Source organism: Podarcis melisellensis, assembly GCF_964234715.1.
Source record: "Podarcis melisellensis genome assembly, chromosome: 3".
NCBI classification, from domain to species: Eukaryota; Metazoa; Chordata; class Lepidosauria; order Squamata; family Lacertidae; genus Podarcis; species Podarcis melisellensis.
The window spans coordinates 25,752,563-25,761,782 of NC_138530.1; the positions used below are offsets into that span (position 1 = coordinate 25,752,563).

General features: G+C 45.7%; 1 long non-coding RNA gene across 1 annotated transcript; it reads right to left on the minus strand.

Annotated features, from left to right (window-relative positions):
• Positions 1-326: 326 nt before the first annotated feature.
• On the minus strand, positions 327-8,605 carry LOC309366038. The gene is made up of 2 exons (XR_014166430.1): positions 8,289-8,605; positions 327-418 (listed from the first exon to the last, which is right to left on the minus strand). It is a non-coding gene; the product is annotated as an uncharacterized lncRNA (long non-coding RNA).
• Positions 8,606-9,220: the final 615 nt, after the last annotated feature.

A 9,220-nucleotide genomic window follows, 5' to 3' on the forward strand; every position in this document is an offset into this window, starting at 1 on the left:
AAAGCAGATGTTCTTCTGCTGAACTGCAGCTCCCTTTCAATTTTGAGAACAGTAAGAATAAAGTATTGCAGTTGCCCCATGTTTTAATATCATGTAACTGTCTTTAATTATTTGATTACTGAAACAACAAACACAAAATGTTCTCTTAAATAGTGCATTAGATACAAGCCAAGTGTGTTAAATTTATTTCTTATTCACTTAGTCTGGACCAAGGAAATAGATACAAATTTTTAAATTTAAAAAACAACGTACTGGCATATTTTACATAACTTATTTTCAAACTACCGTATTTAATTTTTTGGTAACCAATTTAATTCAAACAAGGACAGTATTATAATTGTTTATTTGCTCCTGAGAAATGCCCAGCACTCCAGGAGAAACTGCCTTTGAGGAGCACATCATCCAAAGATGGCATGGCCTGCAAGATACAAAGTAAAGAAGCATAAAACAGAATCAGTAGAAGACAACGACTTTCTTAGAACCATTTGGTGAAAGCAAGAGTAGCCGATGTGGTGCTGTCTAGATGTTGTAGACTACAGTGGTACCTCAGGTTAAGTACTTAATTCGTTCCGGAGGTCCGTACTTAACCTGAAACTGTTCTTAACCTGAAGCACCACTTTAGCTAATGGGGCCTCCTGCTGCTGCCACGCTGCCGGAGCACGATTACTGTTCTCATCCTGCACAGGATACCATTACTGGGGTGGTAGGCAATCTAATGGAAACGAGACTGCTACTGCCTGTAGTTTCAAAGTCTTTCACAGCTCATGGAGAAATGTTTTAAGTTACAATTATATTGAAACATCATTCTCCATGGACGAAGCTGCTTTGACACACCACTACAGACAGGGCTTTGCTTGTCATCAACCTGCAACTAACTAGAGTGGTACCCCGGGTTAAGTACGCGCCGCCAGAGCACAATTTCTGTTCTCATCCTGAAGCAAAGTTCTTAACCTGAACCACTGTTTCTGGGTTAGCGGAGTCTGTAACCTGAAGCGTATGTAACCTGAAGTGTATGCAACCCGAGGTACCACTGTACAAGCTCCATCAGCCTCAGCCAATATAGCCAATGATCAGGGATGATGGGAGTTTTAGTCCACAACATCTGTAGGGCACCATCTTGGTTAACAATAAGCCATCTTGGTTAAATCAACAAGCTCTCTACAGATGTTCAAGAATTGGAATAAAGCAACATGTGAGGGAGAGCAGCCTGCCAGCTCCACCTTCCCCAACACGTCAAACAGCTGGAGAGCTACTGTCTGAAGTGGGAAGCTCCCAGCATGATGTAACCTTTACTGGTAAGAGCCATTGTGGTGTAGTGGTTAGAGTGCTGGTCTAGGACCTGGGAGCCCAGGGTAAGCTGCTTTTCAGAAAATGCAAACTGAACCAACATTCTCCCCTATCCCAGCAGTCTCTGGCCACCATGATTCAAAATTCACACTTCTACAAATGTTGTGATCTAGTTCTCCAACTAATTAAAAAAAAATTAGGTGAAAATGTGTATAAAAATGCATATAAGTGAAAAATTACACAAAAAGTTAGGGAAAGTTGCTTGCAAAAATGTGTAAAAACTGCAAACAGAAATGTGCTTATTAGGAGAAAATTGCACTATGTTGCTGCTGAATTTTCATGGAAACTTTTATTTATTTGTTCATGGAAGTTGCTGCAGAAATTTGGAGAACCAAAGGTAAGTTTCGAAAGACTAGAAAGCAAAACTGACAAGAGTCATCTATCTCTAACCTCGAGGGAATTTTTCAGACCAAATTGTTTTAACTCCGCTTCAGTGTCCTTTCTCCCAGTCTTAAAAGTTAATCATGCACGAAACTGTGGGCCAGGCAAGATAAGGCAAAAAGCTAAATAAATAAGGTCTGCCTTTCTCCTCATTGTTTTGCAAGCAGCATCTAAAATAAATTCAGTGGTGATGATGTAACACCTGTTCTGCTGCTTCAGCCCACACTCAACATCAGTTTTCTGTTTTGTTTTACAAGGAATTAGTTGGTGGCTGAGTCAGTGATCAATCCCCAGTACCTGTTTGCATTAGCAAAGCTCAGTCATGAAATATGCCCACGCATTCTAAACAACAATGTCTCTTAGCTGATTGTCTTTTCCTTACTATTGAGCAATAACAACCAGTCTCCACATGGAGTGGGGGTGGGCAGATGGGCTTGGGAAATATGTCCTCAGAGCAATACGCTTCCTTGAACAGCCCCCAACCCCTCTTTGTCACTGTTTGTATATTCGTTCTATTTACTCCCTTCTTCCAAAGGACACCAAACCCAGGTAAGCACTGTATGTACCCCTGAAAGTTTTCACCACTTTGGGGGAGTGAGGCAAGCATAACTCTACAACATAGGGAAGCAATGCAGCTGAATTGCACCTCAGGAGAAAGAAAGATAATGCCATACTTTTCAGCAGCTTCATGCTGGGTAAAGGAGAATGGAACAGAAGAGATGGGTGTTAAGAGCACAAGAGGCAGGATGGACAGAGTGAGCAGTAGGCCCATTGCAAACTAAGGGGTTAACGCATGCACACAATTTTTGCAAAGCACAGACATCAACCACATAAAAATGCTGTCCTTTATTATTTCCCCATTTAATCTGGAATTACTGTGAGAGAAGAAAACCTAAGTAAAAAACAAATAAATTGTGGAAAAAGTAAATCTGGATTAAAACAGGAGGGAAATATGGGCTGGTATTTTGACAAGGATGTCATCATGCGAATGCTATGAAAAATTGCATCCATGCGGAGCACCGAATCCATGATAAACTGTTGTGTGGAAATGTCCCTCATTACTCCTCCAAAGTTGACGTGTAGAGAAGGGTGGAATTACAGATTCCTACAGTTCAACATTTACTTGCAATGTAATATATCGTTATGTGTTTGTAGGTGACAGACCTTTTAATCCCTCTACCCAGCAAATGTTAAAATATTATAAGCCAGGCTGTCTTCCTGATGAAACAATCTCCTGGCAAGATGGGCCATTGAAAGAGGGGAAAGGGAAGGGTAATGACCCATTAAGAAAGCCATTAAGAAGGCTAATATATTATTATTATTATTATTATTACCCTGCCCATCTGAGTTTCCCCAGCCACTCTGGGCGGCTCCCTGCAGAATACAGTGGTACCTCGGTTTAAGAACAGTCCAGTTTAAGAACGATTTGGTTTACACTGAGCCTAGGGCTTGCCGATTGGAAGGTTGGTGGTTCGAATCCCTGTGATGGGGTGAGCGCCCGTTGCTCAGTCGCAGCTCCTGCCAACCTAGCAGTTCGAAAGCATGTCAGAGTGTAAGTAGATAAATAGGTACCACTCCGGCGGGAAGGTAAACGGCATTTCTGTGTGCTGCTCTGGTTTCGCCAGAAGCAGCTTAGTCATGCTGGCCACATGACCTGGAAAAACTGTCTGCGGACAAACGTTGGTTCCCTCAGCTAGTAAAGCAAGATGAGCGCTGCAACCCCAGAGTCATTTGCGACTGGACTTAACTGTCAGGGGTCCTTTACCTTTACTTTGTGAACTTTACCTTGGTCTAAAAATGGAATCCAAACGGTGAAAGGGCACTGGCGGCAGAAGGCCTCATTAGGGAAAGCGTGTCTTGGTTTAAGAACCTTTTTGGTTTAAGAACTGACTTCTGGAATGAATTAAGTTTGTAAATCGAGGTACCACTGTATTAAAAACATGATAAAACATCAAACATAAAAAACTTCCCTAAACAGGGCTGCCTTCAGATGTCTTCTAAAAGTCAGGTAGTTGCTTATTTCCTTGACATCTGATGGGAGGGCATTCCAAAGGGCAGGCGCCACTACCAAGAAGGCCCTCTGTCTGGTTCCCTGTAACCTCACTTCTCGCAGTGAGGGAACCACCAGAAGGCTCTTGGAGCTGGACCTCAGTGTCTGGGCTGAACAATGGAGGTGGAGACACTCCTTCAGGTACACTGGGCCGAGACTATGTGCCAACCAGTAAATGGGTGGATCTCCACCCCAGGTTCTGGATAGCTAGCCAAAGACAACACCAGAGTTTCAGGGAAGGAGTTTCAGGATTGCAGTGGGCATGGTGTAAGCTGGAGGAAAGATAATTGCAGTTTGCAAGTGGAGAAAGGTGGGAGTCAGAGCACAATGTGGGCTGACAGTTTGAATCTAGGGCAGAATCCAAGGGAGAAACAGAACTGTAATGCTGGAAACTCCTCCATCATAGGCTCAGGTTGTATAGATGTGTAAATAAACCATATATCATAAAGACACCTCAGTCTCCACTGTTCCTCATTGTCCAAAAGGAAACACAAACCTGGGGTAAAGAGTGCCTGGAACTCCCTATAATCTCTGCTGTGGAGATTGGCGATATTGTGTGTCACACTACATTACAAACTAACTTACTTTTTTCCGGGAAATGCCTCTTTTCCTTATTTTCAGGAGGGCCTATTGTTATCCAGGAAGCCCTGTCACTGATGTACTCATGCTTCACTATTTTAAAAATCTCTGCCGAATTGCGGTTAGAAAAGGGATAATGCCTCCTCTGAGGCCTGAGCCAGGCCGTTTCGGTCTTTCCTTCCAACCAGCATCCAGGATCCCTCCACTTGTTATATTCAATCAAGAGCTTTTTCTCATCTTCGGCCATGTTGGTCAATTGGAACTTCTCTTTATCCCGAGATAAGTCCTGCTTTTAAAAGCAGAGCAAAAATATAAGCAAGCCTCAGTAACTTCAAATGCTTTTAGCCCATGTGAAAGCAGGACACCTTAGCCCTGCTCAGTTGCTATAGGAATGAAACCGAAGATACAGTTGTGCAACAGAAGATGGTACAATCGGCTCTTTTCCTCTGCCCCCATGCTGATCAGTACTACTGTTTCTGGGATCAAATAATAAGGATGCTTTAAAACAAGGATAAGAAACTCGTGTCCAGGGGCCACCTTCCCTTGTGTGTAACCTTCTGAGGGCCGCATGCTAGAGGTGGGTGGGACCAGAGGCAAAAAGTGGTTGGAGCGATGATACTCCCACACCCCTCTCTGTCTTCCGTTCAAGAAAGCAAGAGACATTATCTGAGTTTAAGGTCCCATATCAGCCAGGCAAAAATGCTGCAGTGAGACTCCTTACGGGGTCCTCGCTGCGAGATCACATTCACCCGGTGCTATACCAGCTGCACTGGCTCCCGGTGGAGTACAGGATCAGGTTTAAGGTGCTGGTTTTAACCTTTAAAGCCCTATACGGCCTAGGATCCTCGTACCTACGGGACTGCCTCTCCTGGTATGTCCCACAGAGAAACTTACCGTCTTCAAATAAAAACATCTTGAAGGTCTCAGGCCACAGAGAGGTTAGGCTGGCCTCAACTAGAGCCAGGGCTTTTTCGGCTGTGGCTCCAATCTGGTGGAACACTCTGTCACAAGAGACTAGGGCCCTGTGGGACTTGAATCTTTCCGCAGGGCCTGCAAGACAGAGCTGTTCCACCAGGCCTTTGGCCAGGGCACAGCCTGACTCCCTCCTTCGGCAATCTTCGCGGAGCTCTGGCCCAATGGTTGCCAGTGGTTTGTTTTGAATTAATTTTATAATGAATGATTTTAGAGTGGTGTGCTGTACTGTTGTACTGTTTTATTGTTGTTAGCCGCCCTGAGCCCAGCTTTGGCTGGGGAGGGTGGGATATAAATAAAAATTATTATTATTATTATTATTATTATTATTATTATTATTATTATTCAAGGAGAGTGCGCTTGTGGAAGGGGCATGACATCTGTAGGGCACCCTGTTGGCTACCTTTGGGTTAAATCCATCATCTAATACAGAGGTTCCCAAACATATTTGGCCTACCACCCACCTTTTCAGAGAAAAAAAATACTCAGCGACCCCAAACTCACTCTGATCTGCCCCAGGGGCAGGGCTGGTGCCACAGCCTGCCTGCCATTGGCCAAATAGGCAAGCTGTGATCTACTTCCAAGGCCTGGGAAGCTGAAAAGAGCTCATCTAAGCCCAGGAAAACCCCTCACTTGCAGCACGACCACCAGATCCAGGGGAGGCGTTGTTGCCATCCTGCAACAGTGCCTCACCTGGTGGTAAGCATTATTACACAACAAACATGGTGTGTGTTTTTTTTAAATTCTCTTCTCTATGCTTCCACTGCCCTCTTATTTTTATTCAATGCCCCCAATTGCACCTGAGGCTACTAACTGCTCCTCTGGATCATTCTAACACCCCCTCAGGGAGCGGCATCACCCACTTTGGAAAACACACGTCTAATATGACAGGGATACAGTGGTGCCTCGCAAGACGAAATTAATCCGTTCCGTGAGGCTCTTCGTATAGCGGTTTTTTCGTCTTGCGAAGCAAGCCCATTGACAGCTTAGCGGATTAGCGCTACAGCTGTCAAGCGGCTTCCAGCGATCAGCTGTTAAGCGGCTTATCAGCGGAACAGCTGATAAGCGGCTTAGCGGCTTAAGAAAAGGGTGAAAAAAGCAAAAAAAACCCCGCAGGGGGATGCAATTTTTTTTTCGTCTTGCGAAGCAACCCCATAGGGGAATTCGTTTTACGAAGCGCCTCCAAAACGGAAAACCCTTTCGTCTAGCGGGTTTTTCGTCTTGCGAGGCGTTCGTCTTGCGGGGCACCACTGTAAATAATTCTTACAGATGATGCATCTAAGCTGTGAAATAGGCTAGAAATGAACTCTTTAAAAGAAGGTACTTGGCCATCCAACTCATGAAGGGGTGCTAGAAATGCTCCTTGTTCGAAGCACCATTTGATTTATAGCTGATTCGTGATAGAAATGATAATTTCTAGGTGTCCAGAACAGCCTTTCCCAAGCTGGTGCGCTCCAGATGTTTTGGACTGCATTTCCCGCCAGCCCTGCCAGCAAAGACAAGTGGCCAAGAATGATGGGAAGTGTAGATCAAAACTGGGGAGGGGTGTTCTGGCAAACCATGGTCAGCATGCCAATCTTGATTCGGTTGTTGTTCCTTAGATTACATGTCTTGTCAAAAAGTACTCCTATATTCTTCCCAATATGCTGGAACTAGAGGTGGAGGCCTCCTATACCAGCTCAACCTTTAAGCAACACATACCCTGCAGTGCTCCGATTTCCTAAGAGATTATTGAGTGGGACTCCCAACTTAGATCTCCTGATGGAAAAACAGGGACTGTTTAGAACTTCAGGAAGTTCCGTAGATGCTTAGCAACTGGCAATTCAAAGAATCAGCAGTCGCCTTCTATACCAGTTTTTAAAAGCTTGCTGAAAACTTTTCTGTGCTGCCAGGCCTATGTAGGCAATTATGAGCTCATCCCCCACAATGGTCCATTCATGTTTGTTTTTAATTTATTTTTGCTTTAAACTTATTTTTAACTTTCGTTATGTTATTGTTTGGTTTTATGTTTTTATATTCTTGTAAGCCGCTGTGATATATTTTTATGATACAGTGGTATATAAGTATTTATAAATAAACAAATAATGACTAAATTAGCAATAAGGCTTCCGTTTGCTTGTCCAACCTTGTTGTCTTAAATTTTTTTTGGAAAGAAAGAGGTCTTTGTAGTTGCTGCAAAGCCTAGATCTTGCAGACAAGAGTGTGAGGTTTCTCTGAACCTAGTGATACAGTATACTGTACAATAAAACAAGGACAAATTGGATAAGATACAATTTTACCTTCCAACTCTCCTCTAGTGCAACATGTAGCTTTTGAGGAATGATTTAGGTCAGACATGAGTGGCATAAGTTGTGTATCTTGTGCACTGAACCATTTGGGTCCAGGAGACCTTAGGGACTGCCTGAGCCCTTATAGATCAGCTGAATCGCAGAGATCATCTGGAGGAGGACTGTTATTCCCTCCTCCATGTTACAGAGGCATGACTGGCCTCAGTTTAGTGTCGCAGGTCCTGTGCTGTAGAACATACTACCAGCAGATATTCAGTAGGCATCTTCACTTTTGAACATCTCTTGAAGACATTTTATGCCCAAAGCCCTTTGCAGTTTAACATATTACTGAGTACCCAGTCCTCTTAAGGATGGTTTAGTACATCTTTTGATGGGTTTTTTACATTACTGCCCTGATATTTCATGGAGAAGGGTTAGGGACACCCCCTGCCCTCAAATGCCTGAGCCGTGATCTTAAGCAAGGGTGCTTCTAGCCAAGAGAAGAAAAAGCCAGAAAATGCAGTCACGGATCTCTCACATCACGTTCAATCCGGCCCTTCTGAACCTGTGTTTCCCTGCGCCTAAAATGACACACTACCTACAGAACCACTTTCTGTCTCTTTCCTCCATCCACTCATTCTGGAAAAAACAACAACAGTGCAGTGCAAATGCACATTTCACACAGTACCTACCCCACTGCAATACAAAAACAATGAGTCATCTTCTCTGTGGACAGTTTAATTTTGTTTTTGTGTTTGGATCCGTCTTACTGCACCCTCTGATTTCCCGGAGCTGCCCGGGTGTCTCTGTAGCATCCTTCTTTTGCAAGGCACGAAGGGGTGCGCGGAGAATGGCAAGGGTGGGTGCGTGGGGGAGGAAACCTCTCTTGCGCCGGACGAGGGCCTGAGAAAGGCGAGGATCCCAGCAACCCCCGCGGGGAGGGGTCACTAGAGAGCTCCACGTGGCCCCCAGTGACATGGAAGAGGCGCACAAGCCTCGGACGGATGGAGAGATGGACCAAGCCCCGCCCCCTTTCCCCGAGCCCGGCCGTCCCATTGGCTGCGGAAGCGGCTTCGGCGTATCTGCCGAGGGGGGCGAGCGCCGTGTGCGCATGCGGGAGCCGGCCGCGAGTTGCTAGAGGGGCGGAAAGCGTTGCGGAGCGAGGGTGGGCGCTGCGTCCGTTGCTTAGCCCTCCTGACCCTTCCGTGCTGCGGGGCGGGGTGGCAGCGAGAGGCCCCCCGGGACAGAAGAGGGCTGGCTGGGTGGGGAAGGAGCGAGCGAGCGAGTGTGCTGGGCAGGGACGGGTGCGCGCTCGTGCAAATCCTCTTTTGTGCTGGAGGCTGGGAAGGGGCGCGAACCTGAGGCAGGACAGGTGGCGGGCAGGCGACCTTGACGTGTGAGGCGGGGGGGGGGGCAATAGAGGCAATAAAAGGGGCTAGTCCCTTGGAGGACGGGGAATAATCCTGCCTGTGTCTGGGATAGGAGTGTGTGGGGGGTGTTTTGTGTGCGTATCTGTGCATCAAAGGATTGTGGGTGTGAGTCTGGGGCAGAGGATAGGAGTTTTGGGGCTGCATCTTTATTTTGGGGTGAATCTGTGGGGCAAAAGATAGGAGAGTGTGACTGA